Here is a 25,869-nt window from a genome sequence, read left to right on the forward strand (position 1 = left end):
TATTGGTAGTGTCAATCCACCAAACATCAACTGACCTTCAACACGTTTTTCTTTATGGTATTTTCTTTTCTCGAACTTCATTTCATCAATTTCCACAACTTGACCTTCCGCACCTACCTGAATATTGGAATCTTGCACAATTACTTCAGAGACTTTTCAGGACAGTTGGCACAGTCATGGCACAGCTTTTAGTTAGGCCTACTTACTTGTATTCTAGAGTCATTCCTAGTGCTATTATGAGAGAAAGAGCAGTTTTTCTCAAGGTCTGAACACTTCACAAGTTAAGAGAAGAGATTTAAACAGGAGGTTTGAGGAAACTAGTTCTGTTGCTGATAAGAAGAAATCTTAAAGACCAAAGGTGATAAATTATGTCACTGATGCTGAAATACTTCAGACAAGTAATGAAGTAAAAACAATTATAATCAAATTAGGAGTGTTAGTCAGGTGCCTAAGTATCTTCAAATGAGTTATAGTACAGTTTGGAGAATTCTAAGAAGGTACTTTAGTCTGTAACACTCATAGAAGCCTCATGACCTTGAAGTTGGTGTGGCAGGGGCTTGTTTGTATCCTATGAAACCAGGAGCTGTACTGGCAGAGATACTCATATCAGAGAAGTCACGGTGGAGATACCAGACAAAGAAGCAGCTTACCAACTAGAAGAAGTCCCAGTTGGAGAACTTCAGAGAAACTTCCAGTAGGAGCACTGCTACTATATGGGCTCTGGTCTGCCAAATCAAAGGTGTAAAAGCATCGTGCTGAGGGCTGTATAACACTGGAGTAGTAAAATGAGAGTGTCACTAATAATCTCTACAGGGCACCAGGCGAAACCCTATAGTATTTAGCCTTCTCAATACAATCGGTACTCTGAGTTGGGTGACCTTTATTTCCCCGCTACTCATGGACCCAAATGGACGAACTACACTCTAAAGAAACTAAAACAAAGATGGGTGACTGGCACTCTCCAGTTGAGAGAAACCTATCACCTGACAAGGAAATGGACATCACTGCCTCTTCTATAAACCAGTTGCACCTGAGCACTAAAAAGTTATCAGAAAAGAAGAAAATTAGGTAAATTTAAAGACACGATGGAAATGTATGTCATTGATGACGTCACTACTACCAAAACATTAGTATTTAATTAAAATTATTCTCTTATCTCCTCTCTCTTTGTCTCTCTTCCTTCTCTTTACTCCTATCTTTCTCTTTTCTGTTCTTCGGCTTTACATATCTTAGGCCCTACATGTTTACAATTTTATAATTACACTCTATATACATTACATTACAATTCTACAATTTATTTACTCACCATTGCCAACAGTCGGATTCAATCCAAGAACCTTTACATCTCATTATATGTCCGACACCTTAGTCATTAAGCCAAAAAGACAAGTTACAAATCAATGGTCAAAATCATCTATCTGTAAAATTATAACGACTATTTCTATCTCTATGATAATAGTCTATAAACAAAACAATAGATGGCAGAATACGTAGTACTAAAAAGGTTGACATACATAGCAGACATTATTTCGAGTACCAGTATGGAAGCGAGTGATAGTAGAATAGTGCAACACGAGGAAAATATACTACAGAATTTAACATGGATAGGTAATATTATATCATCACTAGAAAGTGTAGAAAAAAGTGTTCAGTTTTGTAGAGAATACACCTTACTTCCATCAGAAGAACCAAAGAATCATGTGTGTTGTGAAAAACAGTTAAAATTCACAAATGAACGTAAAAAGTGAATTTTCCTTTCGAACTACATTGCAGTAAATGTAAGGAAAAGACTGTTATCACAAAAAATACTTGATTGGAAGAGTGTAAATTTTCAATTTTGCAGAGCATCGTTCTTAAAGACTATATTATTGGCTTCATGGAATGACTTTAGAAATAGCTAGTAGTGAAACTAACTTAAGCATAGCTACTGTATGTGAATATTTCGGTTTTAGTAGAGACGTTTGTTATGTAAGAGATACAAATAATTCGACTCCTTATGATCATATGATTTGAATACGCCTCCTCAAATTTTACTGAGTTTCTTACAAGACAATCCCAAAGTGTACTCAGGATATGGCAAGCAGAAATGAAGTACAACGGCTTATACGTGCTTATACTACTCGAGGAATAGTCGAAATGAATGATGAATAAAACAGAATGGTGAGTACTAAATATTATATACACTCAATTTAATCTCATTAACTCTATAATATATAATCAAATCGTGAATTAAAAAACATGGCGGTGTATATGTATTATAACTAACTTGTGATGTCATCAATGACATCATACCTTTCCATCATATCTTTATAATTACTGAATGTTACAAAGGGCTAGAGCTAAAGAGAAAGGAACTGAATGCACTATACAACCGGACCCCTTTCCTCAACCTAGCAGTGGTGTGACCTAAGCTGGGCCAGGGACTTCCAAAAGAACTAGGACCAGTACAGACACATGACCTTTGGTTAAAACTAGACCTGTTAAGAGACACAGGGGCACTGAACCTGGAGTCTCTTACAGGGAAGTCTTAGCTTCATACAAAATGGATATTATTAGGGTTTCTTATCATGACAAGTTTGTTGTCAATGACATCAAGCATATTCAGGCAGCGATCTTGATGGGAATATATGAGGCACACTCTGGTGAATCTCTATCTCTTCTTAGGATGTTTCCACTTCAGGATAGGGTCCTGATCTATTTCTGTGAGAATTAGTACTGAAACTGGCTCCAGAGACATCTCAATGGAGTTCAACTTAAGAACAACCTTGTCTTGAAGGTGGTGGAGGCAAAAGACCATTCTAAGCCAGTTAAGGTGGCATTTAGAACCCAGGACTTAACAACTGGTGATCTGAAAGTGCTCCTTAAACATATACAACTGCTTAAGTAGAGGCAAACTGATTCTATGAGACAGCGACTAATCTTATTGATTGACCAAGAATCAGCTGCCAAAATCATTAGAAGTGGTCTGATTGCCTTTACTGAGATGGACAGAGATCTCCCTAAGATCCTATCTGACCCCAGTAAAACGGCAGCTTAAAAAGAACAGGAGGCAGCACTTGAGGAAGAGAAATTCTCCAGAGTCCATGGTTGTCGGGACCTCTCAAGAGGCTGTGTAAGGTAAATACTTTAATTTAATAACTATGAAATAGTTCAAATTAATTTACAATATTGTAAGGGAGCATCTGCCTTATTGAGCAAAAAGCTAGCTAAGGAAAATATATACATAGCTCTTATTCAAGAACTTGGATACACAGGGGAGTTAACTGCACTATGGGGTTTACTCCATAATCACACTACTGAAAATAATATTGGAGTGCAAGAGGTCAATTGTCAATTGTCAAGAGGTTATTGTCAAACGCCTGGCATTAGAAAACAACAACAACAACAACACTACTGAAAATTTAAGAATTTGCATTTGTGTTAGAAATTGGATTAATGCTTTGCTCCAAGTGAAGTTCTGTTCCAGGGATATGACAACAATTGAAACATCGATAATGGAAGGGGCAGACAGAAGACTTAATTGTTCTCATCTGGAGATGGTGAGAAGATTAACTGCACATTGCAAAGAGATGGGAATAACTGATGTCAATGCTCACCATGTGCTGTGAAGTGATTTATTTGTGTTAAAAGTATTCTTGTTGTTTATATTATAATTAAGACATTTTTAATTTCTGACATCAGTCCAAGAGGCGAACACTTGGCAGAATATTTAGGTTAGTACTAACCTAAATATTCTTAACAAAGGTAGCGAATCAACTTTTGCTACTTCGCAGAGAAGGGAAGTTATCAACATAATGCCAGGAACTAGATTAGCTGAGGATCTAGTTTCAAACTGGCATGTATCATTGGATACTTCAGCTTACGATCATTGGTACGTCTATTTTAGAATCAAATCACAGATTACTAATCCAGTGATTGGTATCAGGTATTTCCAGGAATATTCGTTCTAGAGTAGACATAGAGGGGCAGTTGACCAGTTGCAACAGTTCACTCTCCTAGCCTACCACAATAATTGCCAAGCTAAGGCTGTTGGCTCACCAAGGGAAGTTTCTTGTTGGTCTGAAGACCTAATTACACTTAGGCAAAAAACAAGAAAACTTTTTAAACTTGCAAATAAGAATTGGTGGTTGGACCACCTACTGAAAATTACTCACCAGTAATGATAAAGCCATCCATAAAGCCAAAAGACAGTCATGTAGGCAGCACTGCCAGGGGATGGAAAACATTCCTAGCACTGCAAGACTTATGAAGCTATTGGCCAAGGAGCTCACCTTAGTAAGCATAATTAAACTACATGATGGTAGTCACACACAGTCCAGTAAGGAAACACTGATTCAACTAGTAAGAGTACATTTCTCGAACTCAAAAGTAGCAGACAATGATTAATTGACTGATCAGAGGTAACTAAACCGGAAAAGAGGATTGGAATCTGATGAATGTGACTAAAACAAGATAGGCCATTAATTTCTTTGAACCATAAATCCTCTACCTTGCAGTATGTACAAGGTCTGCTTAGCCTCTGGTAAAGTTCTACTGCCTTGGAGATAGACCAAAGTGACATTTATACTCAAACCTGGGCAACCTAGCTATGCCAAGACATATCGTACAATAAGCCCCTCTTCCTTTCTTCTTAAAGCAATGGAGAGATTAGTGAATAGGTACATTAGAGACAAAGTATTGAAGGATTTTCCTTTCCACATGTATCAATTTGCCTATCTACCTTGTAAATCCACAGAAGCAGTGCTTCACCATGTTGTCTCATCTATTGAGAAGACGCTGACTTTGAAAGAAATTGCCATTGGAGCATTTTTAGCCACTGAAGGTGCATTTGATAAACTTCATGTGAAGTGGTGTCGAAAGCCCTTTGAGACGATAATATACCAGATGGTAGATGGATACATTTTATGCTAGAGAAAAGGCAAATTATCAAGAGCCTATTTGGGGAAATGCTAAAGGCGGCTACAACCAGGGACTGTCCGCAAAGTACCTTGCGTTTTTTTTTAAGTGCTACAGTAAAGTGCTTCAAGACTTTGCTGCAGCAAAATGAGAGTCGAAAAAATTCAATTCAGCCAGATGACTGCAAAATGGTGGACAATTAATATAGGCTTCTATTATTTCAGTAATAAATTTAACCTTAAAAGAAACGAACATGTTAAATAGTTTGGACTTTCATGATAATGACATGAAATTACTATTACTAGATGATGTTGCAAAAGACCAAAACACATATTCTGAAATGATGGATCATGCAGCAAACTCATAAAGCAGTGTTTGGATTTGCTGCATGGTTGCTGCAGTGCTGCTACAGCGAAGATAAAGCAAATGTAATAAAAGAACAGTCTTGCTGCAGTGCTTCATGTTTTGCTTTAAAGGGGATCAGAACACAAAAATCGAAATTTAGTTGGGAGTAGATTATGGTGGATTATGAAATACAATGCTCTTCTGGTCAAGTGCGAGGTAAACTGATCAAACGGGGTGTGCGCTATGCAAGGAAAACAAAACAGTCAGTGATGTCACAATGCTCCTTCACTCACTCCCTTGTCATGAGAGCACATTATTACACTGGGGATTGACAGTTCCTTCACGTATATGAAATGGTTTTCTATGACATAAAACCTTATCAGTTTGAGTTTTCAACTTGACCTTCTTCTTCTTCTTCTTCTTCTTCTTCTTCTTCAGGTAATTCAGGTGTAGGCCTATGCTTTTCAAAATAGTCAAATATGTTTTTCATTACATTCAGCTTCCAGCTGTTATCATTAGATGAGTACTTTTGTTTCATGATCCAAGAACCTGATGTCTTTGAGTAGTGTGTTTTGAACCTTGATTTTTGTTTGTTTAAATTCGAGTTATGGTCAAGAATAGCAACTATCGATCTAAATAGCATACCACTGTATGGAAAATGAATTCTTTTAGTATATTTAAGGCAAAGGTTGTGATAGCTTTCAAGATTGCCTGTATGAATATAATATTTTGCATGCTCCAAATCATTCGAAAAATACTTGTGTAGGATATTTTTTTCAAAACTGCATAGGAATCACTTTGTGGTTTGAACAAGGCTTTTCTTCTCTTTTCTTCCTCAATAAGCGGATCATGTTGACATTTTTTCTCCTTGTCATCTTCCATCCATTTGTGTTCGTTTTTTATGCGATGAAATAAATGAAATTTTCAATCAATATGAAGGCATTTCCATTACATGATTTGACTGTCCACAATAAATGATTGTTTATGCTGTTTTTCCATTATTCTAATTCAGGGTTCCTTTTTCCCACAGCTTTAATTTTTTTCATTAGAGTTTTAGATAAATGCCACACATCAAAAACATGTCCTATATGAGGGTATTGTGTCATGAGAAAATAACGAACACCTCTGTATCTGTCCGAAAGAAACACTTTTATATCAGATTTTTCTTCTTTCATGATCTATTCAGTAATTTCTCACAAGTTGGCCTCTCCAGTTCCTCTTTTACCATTCCTTTCTGTAGTATTTCAAAATCTGTTATGGCACCCGTATGTAAGTCATGACTAAATAAGCAAAATATTTTGCAGAATATGCCAGAGAATCACACTGTCCATCTCCAGCCACCATAACATCCTTTCCAGAATTTTCTACACATTTTATTTTCTCCTGTCTCTCATTTTTCCAATGGTGCTTTAATAATGGGGCAATAAATATTTTCACAATTTGATCAAACACTGTTCTGCACATCATTGTGATGTTCAATGTTCTACATAATGAATGAAACGATGTAAATATGATGCCAGAAAGTAACAATGCCAATGCAACTAGTATGTGATCGCTTTCCTACCATTGCTTATGAAGACCAAGAAAACACTTCACCACACACACAAACTGCTTTAATATGAAGTATTGTACCCTATGCATAATGGTTAATAGTTTTAACCCTATTTCTACATGCAGCACAAACTTATATAATTATAATAAACTAGTTCATGTTACAATAAAGTAGTCATAATTTTTTTCAACGTCACTCTCTACATCATCATCACCACGCTCACTATAGCTTTCTTCTTGCGAAGTTTCAAGATGAAAGCTGTCATCTTCGTCATCACCATTGAAATCTGAATCACTAACAGACTGCAGCATGGGCAATGAAGAATAATTTCTGAACACCTCAGTACAATTTCAGGGAACCCTTCCGAACAGGGCAACAGGATTTCGTCTAAGGTTAGAGCCCAGTTTAGGTGTGTGTGTATTTATCGAAAATTAGGGGCTAGAAAATATTGAGATTAAGACGTATGTTTATATGACATTCTTTTCGATTAATACACACACACCTAAACTAGGCTCTAACCTTAGGGGAAATGCCACTGCCCCTGTTTGGAAGTGCACCCCAATTTCACATTGTACTTCTAGGCCTACACTAAAATGTTGTGTGTTGTGTTCATGTGTCATTTCTATTACAGTTTCTTCCGGTATATTACTACTTGTTTCATGTGTTGCCAATATGTCTCGAACAAAGTTCTTTCGTTTTCTTCATTTCATATCTCTCAATACGCGATTGTTTTGAAGAAGATGGACCAGCAATTACTCCTATTTTTTCAGTAGAAATTGCCCCTGATTTTAGTCTAGGACCCTTAAACTTCTCGTCTTTCATTGTTTTTTTTTTTTTTTTGAGACACCTCAAAATCTTTTTCACTAAAATGTGAGCAACATAACACAGCATTAGATGAGGGTATAAACTGTTTTCTCTTGCAGAATTCTGTCCAGATTTTAAACCTTTTAGGCGATGTCGATCTATCAGGAAATTTGTGGAAAGATATACCTAGCTTCTTGTTTTCTTCCTCCTTTATACTTGAATTGGTACAACCGTAAGCACTGCAACAAGGCATTTTAATTAAGAAAACTCTTATTAAATTAACATAGAATATGGAGTGAAGAATATCAGCACAGCGCCACACAACAATGCTGACTGCATGATACAAGCTTCTATAATTATCTTGGCTGGCTGGGAGAGGGAATAGCGTGTAGAAGCAACATCACGTCACACCTTCAGCTAAATCCTTGTGTAACTTCTCAACGCGACATAGGAAAATAAAACAATTAAGTTATATTCATGGTGTATAGTTCTTATTCCCAGCCACTATAAAAACTTGATAAAATATCTTGAAAATGCCTTGGATTTACTGTATTGATTAGTAGAAATTGATGTGATCACTGAGAGAGCTGTAAAACTCACCCGACCCGCCCTAAATACATACCATACTTACATACCAAAATCGTCATGCGTGAACGAAGAATTCGGCCATATTTCGTTAATGTAACAGTAGATTTCAGTGTCGCCAACATAGTAATAATACTACATACCTAATAAAACCTAACCTAGCCTCTCTCATAATACTACACACCTAATCAAACCTAACCTAACCTGTCACGTAATACTACACATCTGTAGTAACATTCCTCACATTTAGTATCATTTCGTTTTCATGTATTGCCAACCCTGCCATTTGTGTCGGTTGCCATTTAGTGGAAGTGAATCGTATTAATTCCAGGAAGTAAATATGGCGACTTTCATAATAATTACATTTTACATGTTTCGTGATATATTAAATGCGTTAATGCAGTAATAATTATATATATATATATATATATATATATATATATATATATATCAGTGGCGTATGCTGAACCTGGAGTTTGGGTGTTCTGTTAAAAATATATAGTTAGGTCTATCTCGCACAATTATTATAGGCCAAGGTGAAATATCGGGTCAACATTAACTGCCATTTTTTAAATATAATTTAGTATTATTTATATTTAATGACTATGGGGCGGATGTTGATGACCTAAAAATCTACTTAAAATGATCATTAAAATGCCCTTAAACTAGTGGAAAAATGATATAAAATTAAAAGAAAACGACATTTAAATATTATTCAAAGTACTCGCACCACAACTTCTTAAAAATTAATCACTTTGTTTCAATGACTGCTCTGCAAATGCTGGAGAAAGGAGGCAACTACAAATAACGTTATTCAAAATTGCATTACTTATAATCAAACAATAACCATGGCCAGCAAAATAACCTGTTTGAAGTTCCACAACCCGCTAACTATTCTACATTTCCATATTGTGAAATAGAAAAATGTCTAGTGTATTGTTCGCTTTTTGTTTTATATTGTTGCACTAAATTCGGAAGTGGCGGGGGTAGGTCTACCCTTATTCATTATATGTAATTTCTCTCCTAGTGGGCGAGAAGAGAATGGCTTTTGCAAAAGATCTTTTACAGTGTACATTTCCAAGTGCTATTATCATTAAATAAGTAATTTAAATTGTTAACCTGTGCTGGCACACAGCTATGAACACTAGTAAAACCTAAACACAGTAAATTCACTCACACAAACAGTAAACACACACACGTCAAACACAATATTTTGTAATGCTACAATTGACAAGTTCAGCTGCCGGTATACAGGACAACCTGCAAGCTTGAGAGATTCGAGTATCCCCACCATGCCACTGTGCGCGCGCAGAGAATTGTAGCAGTAACTCTCTGTTCTTTTCTCCGGGCTGCACAACCAGACCAGACCTCATCCCACTTCGTCAGGTAGAGCGTAGTCTACGTTATGAAATGAAAGCTGTTCTGGGGATGGTGTGCACATTCAACCAGCAGGCATTTAAAATATTTAAATGGTAATAAATTAAAATTTGTCTTGAACTATATACGTCAACTTCCAATGGGATTACCACCCATTCAAATTGTGATAAATTAAAATTATTGTTGCATTATATAAAACAACTTAAAATAAAAAAAATGAGATTATCGAATTTACAGGGTGTCCAGCGCACACCTTGAACACCCACAATATACGCCCCTGATATATATATATAATTATTACTGCATTAACGCATTTAATATATCACGAAACATGTAAAATGTAATTATTATGAAAGTCGCCATATTTACTTCCTGGAATTAATACGATTCACTTCCACTAAATGGCAACCGACACAAATATAGAGAGAGAGAGAGAGAGAGAGAGAGAGAGAGAGAGAGAGAGCACAATAAGAATTGAAATGGGTGAAATGTGTGGGTGCCATAAATGTATTGAAAATTGGTTTATAGCGCCACATTGGCAGTGATAAAAGTGTGCAATATTCATTCAGTGGCTGGTGGATGCCCTATATTGAGCTTTTTGACTATTGGATTTGCAAATGATATGGCTGTAATTGTCACAGAAAAATTTTCTAATACATCCTTCGAGGTGCACTGAAAAAGATTGAAGGCCTGGTGCAAAAGAACTAAACTCTGTTATTCAGAACAAAACAGTAGGTACCTTTCACTAGAATGAGGTCTAAAGGGAACTAGAAGGAATCTACTCTATTTGATGAGAAAACATCCAACTCTTCACAAGTTAAATAGGTCTAGCCTATCATTCTGGACAAGAGATTAACTTGGAAAAATGCAGCAATGGAAGTGTTAATTGGACTGTGGACTCACCCCACTCCCCCTTTCGGGTTGAGGCTGAAACCCTCATGGCATTTCACATAATTTACCCCCAAACAACGGTGTTCAACATTGAACACAAAGTTATCAGATATTCAACAGTGAGAACCGGCATTTTGCAAAGGGTTTCGCTTGACAAAAATATCAATGTCGGGAATCCTCAATGTCACTTACCCAGAGCGCAGTGAATAGGAAAGACAATTTCGATAGATTCCTAAACTAATACAACAATAATTAGGTTAGGTTTTGTTCGTTTCTGATATAGTTAAAAACTAAATATAGGTAGGCCTATGTAAGTGCGTCATATGATTATGTCGCACTGTAAATGTAAAAAACAGCACATATGCTACAGCTTCTTTTTCAGATTGCTGTAAAATGTTACATATACTAAAAACAACTACAATACCTATTTCATTCAAATTACACACCACACAACACAGTTCACATACACAAACAAGCTCAAAACGAAACGCCTCTTCGTCTCCTACTCTCTTGCACTTCAGCTGTTTTACAGTGCTGCCAGTCTCGGCACTTCGAATTTCCCTCAAACATAACAAAACGTCCAAATGAATCGATGTTAAAATTATTAAAATATAAAGCTGCTTTTAAAATTATAGTCACGGTTGAATCATTATATTTACCCATGTTATAGTTATTAATATGGGTTGAAATATCGTAAATTCCACTTTCAGAGGGAAGGAGGGACAAGAGGGATCTCTTTTTGCCAGGTTTGTCCCTCCTTCCATCCACCATATTGAATTTCCCTTCACCTTCACTCTTATAATTTTTCATCTGACTTTCTTGCAGTGATCCGATGGCAGTGAATGATCTCAACATGTTGTAGTAAAAAAAAAAAAAACGTTCTACGTTGCCAACATCAGAAAGATAGAGTGTGCTAGACCAGCAGCTAGACCATGGCGTGCATAATATCCTAGATCATATATACTAACAGATAGCCCTTTTATATAGGCTTTAGGGTTTGCAGGCGAGGCCGGCTTGATATAGTTCAATAATCGTCAACAGATGGCACAATGACCAACACCATCACGAGACACGAACTCAGGAATGGCGGACGATTCGAATTACGTGATTGTGTTGGTGTAATTTGATGAGTATACAAATAGTTTGTCAGATTTTAACGTGTTAAAGTGAAGTGTTCCAATTGTGTTAATACTTAGTGTTACTATTTTACATTTTATTATTGATACTAATACTTATTTTCTTTGTGAACAGTATATATATTTTCGTATTTTGTGCGAGTGTTTCGAGTGATCTTGATCCTCAAGCATGGACACTACATTAGTTAATGAACAATTTGATTTACACACAGACTTACCACGCATCTCAATTCAGAATCAGAAATCCCTCTATCCAAGTGAAACTATAAATGAAGAAATGGAAACCTCTCAAACTTCGAATAATGCAATAAATAATTTTCAACACATATCTGCAGAATCAACAATAAAACAATTGAAGGTGAGGAAAGAACCAAATGACAGCGATGATGATGAGTATTCACATCCAAAAAGACCATTACGATTTTATTCAGCAAACAAAATAGCTAAATCAATGGTAAAAACAAGCATACCCACTAACAATAAATCTCAAGTACTAGCCACTGCTTCTTCAATGGCGTCAAACTCTGATAGTATAGATGTAGTAAAAACAACAGAGACAAATTCACTAAATGTCAATTCCAATCCACAAATGTCTACAACGTCAAACTCTGTACAATCAAAAACAAAGAAACCTCCACCCATTGTTTAAACTACAAAACTACCCAATTTCTTCTCCGAAAATCAGAAATTCCGCACCAACCTACAGGGCAACCTAAGAATTGTTTATTCCAATGAAGGTATCAAATATTTGTGCGATAACGATAAAGATTACAATAGACTCGTGGATATTTTCAGTGCTAACAAATATGAATTTTATTCTTTTACTTCGACCAACAATCGTCCGATAAGAGTTCTGATTAAAAATATTCCACCCAATATCACAGAAGCGGAAATTTCAGACGAACTTAAGTCTCTCAACTTTCCAGTATTGAATGTTCAACAATGGATACAAAACAAAAATGATGAGAATTATTCTTACAGATTACCCATCTTTCAAATTACATTGGAAAATAATCCAAAATCAAGAGAAATATTGCAATTAAACAGCATAAACAACATCATCATTAAAGTCGAGGCTTATAATCCTCAACCTCGTTTACGTCAATGTCATAATTGCCAATCTTTTGGACATGTATTTTCAGTTTGTAAACGAGAACCAAGATGCTTAAAATGTGGGGATAAACATTTAATAGCTCATTGTCCATTCAAAGGGCCTGATTATACCCCTAAATGTGCAAATTGTCAGGGAGAGCACACCTCAAACTACAGAGAATGTCCAGTTTTTAAAAAACATATTGACCTTTTCAACATGAGATTATCAAGTAAGCCTGTACAACAATCAATACCACCTACACTCAATAATAAAGAATTTCCTCCACTGCCAAAGAGAAGGTTCCCTCAAAGCCAACAAAACATGTATACATCAAATACTTCGTCCACCATGGAGGATTTGAAATCCATTCTGAATATTTTCAAAAAACATAAACCTGCAACAAATTTTAAAGAAATTAAGTGAAGTTTCACAAAAGCTTGGACAATGTAATGACACATGGTCTAAAATTATTATTCTGATAGAAAGTGTACTGACCTTCTCAACTGCAGATGGCTGCTCACCCTAAATCAGTAATTTCAAAACCACTTATTATTTTAAACTTCAATGCAAACGGACTGAAAAATCAACTATTAGAATTTACAAAGTTCTTGCAAGACAACACTGTTGACATTGCTTGTGTAAATGAAACATTTAAATCGAACAGACAATATAAAAATCAAGAATTATAAAATTTACAGAACTGATAGGGATAGGTGGTGGAACTGCAATACTAATTAAGAAAACTATTTCTCACAATCCTATTAAAATATCGAACCTGGAAAATGTTGAATGTACTGCCATAACTATATTGCTCAATCATCGTGAAACAACAATAGCAGCTGTGTACAACCAACCTACAAAACCTTTGCTCTTATCAGACTTAGATAAGCTCATACATACTACCAAAAATTTCATTATTTTAGGAGATTTAAACGCTAAACAACAAAGTTGGAACTCTTTAACTCAGAACTCAAGAGGGAAAGTCTTACAGATTCACAGTACTCAAAATAATTATGCAATTGTAACTCCTGACATCCCAACATTTTACCCTCATAATGCTAGATCTGCACCTCATATTCTAGATGTGGCCCTATTTCATCATACTGCAAACATACTGTCTGTTACAACAACAGCTGACTTAAATTCTGATCACAATCCTGTACTACTAACCATTAATTCGAGCGAAGGTCACACACTCTTCACGAGGAGTGAAAGAATTACGGATTGGGATTTATACAAAGAAATTCTTACCAATATCCCTGGAAATCCAACAATTCAAACTAAAAGTGATATAGATACAGCTATACAAATATACACATATACAATTGAATCGTTTGTTTCAGAAACAACACTTCTCCACTGTTTGACGGTATATGAGTTGTTAGCACAATCGCAATTACCGACTGAAATGCTACAGTTTTGTGCAGAAACAACACTTCCATCACATAACTGCTGCTTGCAAACTTAGTCGAAAGTTTCCGTTTTGTGCAGTAACAACACTTATCCTGGAGAGGTGCTGTTTCTGTTCTCCACAAGGAGCGCTGCTATTTTCCCCCCAATAGTACTATTCCAACATGGCGTCTAGTAGTGATGAGGGAGCTGTTTTGTCCGTAGTGAAAAAACGAAAGAAAGGATTAAAAAGTGTTGAATACAAACGAGAACATGTGAAAAGAGGAAGAGTAAAGGGGTTAGAACATATCAACTATGCTCCTAAGGTGGTCGCAAAGAAGAAAATTGGAAATGATTGCAAGTGAGTATGCCACAGTATTAATGTTTACCTGTTCAATAGCGTTGCTGTTATGAAAATCATACTTGGCAATGTAACATGATTCATAATATTTTAAATCCATATTTACTCCTGTTATACTTTTCGTCACATAACATAATCTCTCTTTCCTTCAGGTGTAAATTGAAGTGCTTTGGAAGGTTATTGGAGGGGGATCGAGAAGAAATATTTATAAACTTTTATGCCAAAGAAACTAAAGACGAACAGGATTCGTATTTACAAGCATTAGTGGAAGTAGTGCAAGTTAAAAGGAGACGTCAGCAGGGAGATGAACCAAAGAAGCCACGTTCGCGTAATTTCAAGTATTATGTGACATGTAGTTCTGGACGACAACAAGTGTGTGCCAAAGCATTTCTAAACTTGCCTGGTGTGACAAAGGGTCGCATTCGTCGTCTAACATCTTTGTTACTGCTTGGAAGATCTCCAAAGGATTTGAGGGGTAAAAACACTTCTGGAAATGCAACTTCTGGGGAGGTGTGTATATTAGTGGAAGATCACATACGCTCATTCCAACCAAAAAATCTCACTACTCATCAAGAGAAATAGAATATTTGAGCGAGAGGTTAAATATCACATTAATGCATGCCTCCTTTATGGAGAAGTATCCTGACCAACAGGTATCCTACTGGTTATACCGCAAAATTTTTAAGGAGCGATTCAGTCTATCATTTGGGAGGCCACAAATTGATACCTGCTGTACATGCGAACAACTATCGGTAAGGATGAAAAGTCCATCGCTGAATGATAACGCCAAACGTGTAGCAGGAGTAGAGTTTATTGTCCTTAAAAGAAGAGCCAAAAAGTTCACCAAAAAATGGAATATTGTTCTAATCTCTGCAAAGAAGACAATGAAACTGCTTCAATATGTATATATTATATGCAGAATTTGCATCTGCCAGAGATACCTATGCAGGAAGCATTCTATCTCAGGTAACTTAATGTTAATGTATTTAATATACATAACTTGAGGGATAACACAGCAAAATTGTACATATATCACGAGGGACTGGCTAAAAAAAGATCCAGATGAAGTCTGTTAATTTATCTTAGATTACATAAGCATCGAGTTACCAAACACAACAAAATACCTACACATTTTCTCTGATAGCTGCCCAGGTCAGAATAGGAATAACACAGTTGTTCGATTTCTCCAAACTCTTGTTACTACTGGCAGATTGAAAAAAAATATACCATTATTTTCCGATTCGTGGGCATTCCTTCATGCCCTGTGATCGAGATTTTGGTGTTATAAAGGGGAAGATTCGCACATCAGACAGAATCTATTCAATAAAAGAATACATAGAGTTAATAGTTGCATCAAATAAGAACAACAGATTCTCTGCTCAAATGATACAAACTGCAGACATTTTGGACTTTAACCATTGGTGGAAGACCTATTTCAAGAAGTCTGTTCTGTCCATTGAGTCCATGGGAAGAGGAAAAAAAAGAGATCAGAAAGTAACTTTTCATGTGAATGACTTTATGGAGTTCCAATATGAAGTGGATCATATCTCAGGAAGGAATTTTATTGATGGATTGACTGTTCATACTTTCAAGTTGTTCCTTTCTAGAAGTGTGCTTCCTATGCTGCCCAGTGTTCCTGCTTATCCACATGGCTATGTGGCTTTAAATGAAAAGAAATTATCAGACATTAAGAAATTGGAACCATACATTCCAACAGAATATCATGATTTTTATAATGAACTATATACTTGGCCAACGACATCAACTGATGACTAATCATGGTGATGCAAGAAAACGTACTAAGGAAGAGTAATGTTGTGTGTATGCTTTGATGCCATCATGAATTTATTATTGACATAATTAAAAATGTCCTCTTTGACAGAATCTTAGTGAACTTCTTTTTCTTTGCAAGTAATATTTTCTGCACTTTAAGTTGTGATTATTAGGCAGGTTATGCTGTGAAGTTTGAATGAATGGGTTTAAAACATGTTCTCTAACTTATATTAGCATTTCTATATTAATTTAAGGTTATTAACATTGAGAATCTACTTGTTGTTCTTGTTATTCCTACTGTTTGTTTCAGAAACAGCACATCTCCTCCAAATTAAACAAATTCTGTAGATGTGGGTATTGAACTCATTCAAATAACCAAGATGTCAGGATGTTTGTATTTAGTAAATGATCAAATGAAAAAAATACCACAAGTGTGAACAATAAAATATGCCTTACAGAACGTTTTTTCAATTTCCTGAAAAATGTTACTGGAGGGAGAAGTGCTGTTTCTGAAACAAATGATTCAATTAAAGATGCCATCGAAAGAGTTACAGATTACAAGTCATATAAACAAGTGCAATAGAAAAATATAGAACTTGAATCACTTCTAAGTTGTAAAAGGGTACTCAGAAGAAGATGGCAGAAATACAAGATTCGTGCAGATAAAACTGCACTGAACAAAATTCAAAAAGAAGTCAAGAACTTACTTACAGAACTCAGACAGGATAATTTTGATGAAAAACTTCTTCTTTGTGAATCAGAACCTTCAAAATTGTGGAAAATTAGTCGTGCCTTGACAGGGAAAAGAACCAGACCTGAAAACCATGCGCTGAAGAACTGTGATGGAACAGTTGTGTATAGCGATCAAGGCAAAGCAGATATTATTGCCAGAGATTTACAATCACGGTTTCAAACAAACAGTCTTGCAAAATGTAATGATAATTTCACTCGTGATGTAGAATTCATACTTCAAAACTATTTCAGTAAACGTCCAGAAAGTTCACCAGAAATTAGTTGTCCTTCAGAAGTAAGAAACATAATAAAAGACCTAAACCCTACGAAATCACCTGGTCCTGATCATGTTCATAATCAGTTATTACAAAATCTTCCTTTACCAGCTGTAACATATCTCACAAAGATTTTCAACTCTTGTCTTCGATTAAATTATTTTCCCTATGAATGGAAGAAAGGAATTATTATTGCACTCTCAAAACCAGGAAAGAGCCCATTATATCCGGAAAATTTAAGACCAATTACTTTATTAAATACTATGAGTAAAATCCTGGAAAGAATCATCTTAAAATTTATTTCACAACAAAAATGTTACATACCTAATGAACAGTTTGGATTCATAGAACACCACAGTACAACACATCAACTCTATCGTTTATGTAATCACATAAATTCCACTATAATTAGTGGTCAACACACAGTTTGTGTCTTCCTAGATGTTGAAAAAGCATTCGATACTGTATGGCCTCAAGGTTTGCTTATAAAACTGATAACGTCTGACCTACCTGATACCTATGTGCATATCATAAAGAGCTTCCTAACAGAAAGAACCTTCAAAGTGAAAATCAATAACACATTTACTTCCGAAAAAACAATAAATGCAGGTGTTCCTCAAGGTGCAGTTTTATCACCTACACTTTTTAATATCTATACAGCAGATTTCCCTCGCCACAAAAACTGTCGCTTCGCCCAGTATGCTGATGACACAGTTATATTCACTTCAGACATGGATATTCACATTGCATATAATAATTTACAGGATTACTTAAACAAGATAGAAAATTGGCTCATAAATTGGAAAATAAAAATCAATGCCTCTAAGAGTTCTGTAGTAATTTTCACTAAAAGAAGACCGCAAGAACCATTTGAAGTGAAACTTTTTGATGTAGTAATTCCAAATCAAAAAGAAACAACTTATTTGCGAATACTTTTGGACCATAGACTTTCTTTTAAGCCTCACATGAATAAAATTGCTGCCAAAGGATATGCTATGTTTCAACGTTTGTATCCTCTATTCAAGTCGCCATCGCTAAGTTTGTGGACTAAGAAAACTTTCTATATAACAATAATCAGAGCTAGCCTCCTATATGCATATCCAGCTTGGTCATCTGTCAATGGGTCTCTACTGAGAAGACTGCGTGGTGTACAAAGAACAGTTCTGCGTACAATTGCTGGAGCTGATTACACAACATCCAATAAATTTTTACATGAAGTTTTGGACATAGCATCAATTGAAGAGTTTTCGGAAAATTTAAAATTCAAATTTATACAAACATTGAAAAATCATCCAAATACTCTGCTACAGAAGTTTAATCATCAAACATAAATAATAAAATCCAAGTTATACCAGCCATATCTTTTACAAATTCATCATGGTTTAACATCAGGGACTGAAGAACTAGACTGAACAATTTCAAAGTGTTATAAATTAAAGGAGGAGTCAAAAGCAAGTCAGCTTGATCTCCGGTCATATAAACTTTCAGTGCAACAAGATGTTGGTTGGTTGGTTGGTTGACACCAACGAGTTAGAAAGAGAAGACTATAGAGTGGCCATGTTGTCCTGTACAGCGCTCTTTGCGGTGCCACCGCGAAACACGGCAGATCTGAGCTAAGCGCCCACCTTTGTAAAAATTCGTCTGCTTACAATGTTGTATAACGGAGGTAAGAAGTACAAGAAAAACGAAGAAAAAACATGCCTGTTGTGTGTGCTGCATATAACTGCAATGTCAAAAGGAAAAAGACAACTGATATATCATATTTCATGTAAATTTTATGAAGTTAAGTCCATAGTTTTGTTAATTAGCAGCATTTTTTTTCATGCATAAATGTGTAACAACGCCCGGCATAAACAAAATAAATGGTTCACTGGTAATGTACTTACATTAAATACGGATAAAACCAATACAATTCCGTTTCAGACCCAGTGAAAAACAAATAGCAATACAATATTAAAACTGTATTTCGACACCGGCATACTTTATTTCTGCTCTTTCTGCCCTTACTGCTTATAGAAGAAGACGATGAGCTGTAGCTTATAAGTAGGCCTATTTCGAAGACAAACGATTAATCAAATAAATAGTTCACTAGTAATAAAGTTAAACTAAATACGGATAAAACCGCTACAATTCCGTTTCAAACCTAGTAATAGCAATGAAATATTAAAATTGTATTTCGACACTCGCATCCAAAATAACGCAAAACTCTGGGGTAGGTCGTATTGTTGTTAGTATTTTGACTGGAAGGACATGAAAGAACATAATTGAGCACACACGTGCAATAATGGTGTAAGTATGAATATATTTCGTAACTACTTACCCCATTATTGTAGGTGGGTGCTCAATTACATACTAATAATTATCTGTGGTGCCACAGCCCTTGAAAGACTCAGACAGACCAGCCGGCTGTTGGCCTCACGTTCACATTTCGATAATAATTATACTTTACTGTAACAAAAAACTGAAAGCGTGTTTTGTCATGTTTCACCCACGTTACAAGCTTGGAGTAAAGGTTGTTTACTACAGTTAGGGCCTACTTTCATTCTATATCTTATGGTATAGTAAATAGTTTTGCAACGTGTAGAGACTGGGAAAACAATTTAATAAAATCATCCGAATCATACTCGTTCATTTTATAGGCAATCTTGCAGGTCGCATTTAAAAGAACCTAGGAATATTAACATTTTCTTCACTATATTTGCTAGGACTTCTTGTCATACTACATGACAATTTTGCTTAGGTTAATCTTTTAAGCATTCCTTCTAGGAATAGCTCAAGTGTTTTAAATTTAGCGTACATAAGTTTAGATTAAGTTCCTAGCACGTATTTGACGAAATACTAGGTTTTTCCACTTCAGTTTAACTGATTTATGCAAACGAAATTAAGACAGTTGACGATTCTAATGTCAGTTATCACCACGCCCACTTTGTTTTGGGCGCATAAGTTCATTACCGACGGTCGTTCAATTTTCTTCAAACATGGCGGCGCAATGACCACTCTATACTTTCTCTTTCTAACCACTGCCATCGTGATCTAATACAGGCCGTAAGGCAGACCACGTGACTCGCATAACAGCTGATCGCGAAAGGCGGTCTTTCAACCATATGAATTAGTTGCAGTGCATGAAGAATAACATATATTTCTCTGAAATGCAGTGTAATTGCGTCAGTAAAATTTAAACAGTGATTGTGAGACGCTTGAGACACAATTTACTTGCAATTTAAGGTATAATATTATTTTTGGTGTGAAAATTACGTTGTTGCAGGCAAAGTTCGTATGTGTAATACCTGCCTTTATTTCGATTAAATATTGCGCCCTTATGTGGTTAAGTGAAGGGGATACTGCGGTGAAATTTATATCTCAGAAACCTATGGATATTTTCGTTCCATTTTTTTACCACAAACAACTCTCATAGACTTACTTATGTGTTTAAATTTTCAGATTGATTGGTTAAGAATTGTGCCGTTAAAAAAATATTTTCATATAAATTATATAAAATCTTGGGAATCATTTTGCATGTGTATCTGAAATTGTGATGACATGTTTTTGAGCTCAAAATATAGAGACAACATGGGTCTATGCACTCCTTGATTATTGTTCGTTAACATCACTTTTTTTAGCCAGAAAAAATTTTTATCTTTCATTACAGTACAAATATTCGAATTAAAAATTACATACAATACTAAAATAATCAGACAGAACAAAATGAATACTTGAGTTATTGCATAACATAATATTGAACGTGTGTGCCAAATTTCATGCATCTAGTCCAAGGCAATAAAGAATAAAATGAATCCCAATATTGAAAAATGAGAAAAATTAAATTTACAGATAATCCAAGTTGAACGTTTAGTTAGTGATTATCTCATCAGAAATAGCTAGAAGGTTATGTTTTGAAGTCTGACCTTGCTAGAATCCTCCTGAAGCAAAACTACATCCTTCCTGCTGCTTAAGAGCTCCTTCTGCTCTTATTTTGGCCATCTTCACCTGTTTTCGGTAGTGCTGGAACTTCTGAGTCGAACGTAGGATTCTGTTCCTGACGCGTCTCCTGTCCCGAGCAATACTAGTCTTCATCCCTTGATGACCAGGAGAAACACCAGCTTGCTGAAGAGTTCTTGTCATAGTTTTGCTGTATCCATGATTAAATTCACTGACTGCAATGGCTACAGCTATGTCAATTTTCCTTTTCGATACAAAATGTTCCTTTGGGCACTTGTTCCACACCATGCTGTGGAGACATTCATTGGCATTCTGTGTTTTTCCTCTCATACACCTTTCCAGGAGGTCAGTTGATGCCAGCTTCTGATAAAGAGGAATAATTTTCTCCAAGACAAATGGAGAGATTGGTGTGTGAATATGTTGTCGGTGCGTGCCGGGTTGTGTTCCCATAGCCACAGCTTTGTTGTAAAAGCACCAACTTTCAGGGCCAGCAGGGCATTTTGAGTGGAAGGGATTAGCATCAGTTGAGGAACAGTGGTGTAAAGTGGCCAGTACTGCTGTTCTCATTGCTGTAACATCATTAGTGTTTTCTCGTATGGCATTTCCATAATAGCGGGTGAGTTTCTGAATTGTAACATTTGTAAGACTCCCTGGCTTTTTACCTCCCAATTTAAATTCTTTGGCAACTTGTCTCAGCCCTGTACCTAGTCGTTTTGACACATGATTCACACACTCCTCCTTCACCAATTTAATAGGGCCATAAATCTTTAGATTTTGAAGATGGTTGAAAGTTTTGCTGTCGCCATCTGACAACAGGGTGGTGTATCTCAGTCCATAATCTGTAGATCTCTTCCACAGTAACTCTGCAGCAAATGCCTCCATACCACCAGATGATCCACTATAATTTTGTTGACACTCTGATTTATGACCTAGTTTCCATATACTGAACTCAGGGGAATCAACACCAAGATCTTTTGTAGCTAGTTGACATGCATGGCAGTATTTAGATATTACAGCATAGTCAACAACATAACCAGTGAGAATATCTATTACAAAACCGACACCATACAAGGATGTGTGTCCCCTCTTGTGCCAAGAGCCATCGAAGCTTACAGCAATATCCACTGGCTCATTTCTATTGTCATCTGTTATGTTTTTCTCCCTATATACAGTTTTTACCTCTTCCCTAATTGCATGCATTGAATTTTGGGCTACTGTAGTGTTTGTTGCAGTAATAATTTTTAAGTGATCATTGTAAGAAGACAGTGATATACTGTTCACATTTAGCACTGCTGAAAACTGTTCAATTGCTGAATGCCCTCTCCCAATATTTGTAAATGCCTGGACTACTCTCCTGTTTATGTCAAATGGTGCCTTAGTCGATGATTCACTATTTACCACTCTATTCGATGTCAATACTGAACTTTTCTCACCATCACAAGTTGTACATTTCATGGAAATTCTGCAAGCAAAACCTTGGAAATCTCTTGTACGGAAAGCTAGTGTCTTGTTCCCACACATGTCACAAGATATATTATGCAAAAGTTCATCTAAACACTTCAGATTTACTATAACGTAACTTGGAGAATTGTCTGGTTCACAACATACACCATCTACATTGTCTTCCAGGGAACGTAATCTTACATTTGTATCGTCACAGTCACCAAATGGACCTGGTTGTGATGTAGGCATAGTATCTAACACTGGATGTTCCTCTTGAACAGATTCAGCTGTACTTACCACATCACTTTTTTTCCATCTTGCCTGAATCCTTGCCTTAGCCAACTTCTTTTTTTGCAGTTTTGAAACACCTGCACTTTTAATTGTATGCAGCTTCTTCCTAGGCATTATTAATGATGGTCTACACTAAAAAAATACCCTAACTAAAGTATATCTATTCTACCTAAAATATAATGCGCAATACGAAATAACTAAACTGTATAAATGTAAAAACTAGGAAATAAAAGTTCTAGAATTGAGAACTAAACTAAACTACTTTGCAAAACATATAGCCTCCAGACAGAAAATAGCACATGGCAATGTTTACAAACGGAATGAGTAGCTTTCTGTACTAATATTTCCTACTGCATTTGTTGTGGTCACCATGAAAACATGTTTTCAAGAAAGAGTTTATGAAAGGTTCTAAAAAAATTGAAAGTCGGATTCAGAGACATCTAGGGAATAGTTTGGAACTATTTGAACAACTGCAGTGTCTCAGTAGATAATGAAACACAAAGTTCAATGAAAAACGTAGAGAATTCCATCCCTAAACTGTGTTCCTGCTCCAGGAGGGAGCAGGAGATTTAAAAGGACGGGGGTGTGGCTCTTGAGCAATGCAGGCATTTAAAAATGGCTGTAATAACAGGTGTTCGAGTTGCGCAAAGGTCACCAAACTTACCACACTTGTTAAAAAGGACATGGAGAATATTTTAATGTAAGAAAAAAATTTTTTTTTAACAAAAATGGCCATATTTCACCACAGTACCCCCTTAAGCGAGTCACGTGGTCTTCCTTACGGCCTGTATTAGATCACGACGGCAGTGATAAATATTATTGGCCTATATGACCTTGGCAACTTGGCAAGTTCGGAACGAGGCAGCTATTTATAGTTGTCACGTGGGCGAAGCGAAGAGATAAGATAAAGTACGCCTTTGTATTGAATATAATTCAGAATCTCTGCCAGTCTGCCAGGCAAAGCAATGTACCGGTAAACAGAATATGTAGACCATGTTGTATCGGGTCGCAATAATATGATTCGTTATCTCTTCTGTTTTTATATATTTGTCGTGAATATTATTTATATTATCAACTGAGTGTATAACATAATTTATCCGTTAATTGATAATTTATTAATGATAAATCCAAAGAACAATGGGAAATAAGGGACTAAACACTGAAAAATAAATAAAATAAGAGAATTTGACGTTCATGATTATAATGTTGTCGGAGTTTTGTTATACTTTACTTTGATTTATTTTAACTTGTACCACAAAAGCGTATGAAAATTAATGTTAACATTACCTATTTAGTTATGATAGTAGTATATTGGAAAATTTGTGCATATAGCCTGATTACAATATATAAATAATACTATCCTAACCTAAGCATTAGTAGTCTTGTTTATTTCATACATGTTCGTATAATTATACAAACACAAGAATAATCTAGTTTGCAGCCTGTGATGTCTCGTTTACAGTACTATATAATATACATATTACGATATTTACTATGTACTTTAACAATATATAGTTAATAATATTATAAAATATACAGGCCTAATCCATTACCAAGGAATACCCCTTCCCTCACATTTTCAATAATGTTTACCTTCACACCTTATTAGACACTGGATTAAAATAGTCATGTTCATGTAGGCCTACAACATTACATTTTTTTGTCACTACTCCTGATCCCATTCTAACAGTTTCAGGTTTTGTAATTTGTAACAATACTATCAATACTGATGGGTCATTCCATAGTGACACACATAACATTTTCGAAGTAACTATGATCGTCACAGGATATTTAATTAAATACTTAAGAGTTTATGAAAGAGACATCACTGTCTTTTAACGTAAGCATTCCAAAATATTAACAGTAAATCTTAATGAAAAGGAATAATTAATAATGTAAAAAATATGAAATATTATATGGTGTGACATATAAACATTTTCTTGCCACTTAATTTATTACCAAAATGGAAAATGTTCATATTATTGTGCCAAATGTCATAAATGCATTTAGTTGTTTTCGAAACAATTAAGACACTTGTGTAGTACATGTAACTGCTGACGTACTTTAATAAAAATAACAGTGCCATTAACAAATAAAATATTACGAATTATATTGTGACACACGAACATTTCTGCCAAGTTGATTACTATTTTTTTCAGATGCATATCGAGATTTATACGCAGTGCCTACAGTTCTTATTATACAAAGCAACACTTGATTACACTAAAATACACATTCAGATTTAAAATGTGCTTGGTTATTTATAACCATATGTGGTGATATCTCCTGTGTAATATCATGTGATGAATACACCAATATAGGTTATCTACTTTTCCTCCCATTTGTAGTACTTTCCTTTCTTGAACATCACGGAAACTTTAAATTCTTCGCCACCACAAGCTTTTGTAACTTCCTCTGCTTATCTAACGTATTTTTTAAATTGATTATTTAACGATGTTGCATCAACTACTAGGTTATTTAGCCTCGATGGGATTGGTGATAGTGAAATGATATTTGGCGAGATGAGGTTGAGGATTCGCCATAGATTACATGACATTCGCCTTACAATTGGGGAAAACCTCGGAAAAAACCTCAACCAAGTAACTTGTCCCAATCAGGATTTGAACCCGGGCCCACTCATTTCACGGTCAGATGTGCCTACCATTACTCCACAGCAGTGGACCGCACATGGGTTATGTACAGTTACCCTTAAAAGGAATGAGACGACTCTTGGTCGTCGGAAGTTAAAGTTCTACAGCGCGGTTCACCCGATATCGACGTAACAATAAATACCATGACATATACAACAAGAACTGTTACAAGGACCACAACAAGGACAAGGACCAGAATAAGAATCACGAAGAAGATAGCGATTTAAGGCCACGATTTCACAACATAACTCGAGTCACAAAATATCATTGCTCCTCTGTACCGAATGGCAAATGCCTGCTATGGGATCTACATTCTGGACTGCTGCTGTCACTGTC

General features: G+C 35.7%; 1 protein-coding gene across 6 annotated transcripts in view; it reads right to left on the minus strand.

Moving 5' to 3' along the window:
• Nucleotides 1-10,995, minus strand: part of U4-U6-60K (U4-U6 small nuclear riboprotein factor 60K) — a 76,184-nt gene extending 65,189 nt beyond the window's left edge. For all 6 annotated transcript variants that reach the window (XR_011333072.1, XR_011333073.1, XR_011333071.1 and 3 more), the window contains exon 1: nucleotides 10,875-10,995. The gene's annotated coding sequence lies outside the window, so the exon portion shown is untranslated. The remainder of the gene's footprint in view (nucleotides 1-10,874) is intronic.
• Nucleotides 10,996-25,869: the final 14,874 nt, after the last annotated feature.

The sequence above is a fragment of the Periplaneta americana genome, chromosome 7 (assembly GCF_040183065.1).
Source record: "Periplaneta americana isolate PAMFEO1 chromosome 7, P.americana_PAMFEO1_priV1, whole genome shotgun sequence".
In the NCBI taxonomy this organism is placed as follows: domain Eukaryota; kingdom Metazoa; phylum Arthropoda; class Insecta; order Blattodea; family Blattidae; genus Periplaneta; species Periplaneta americana.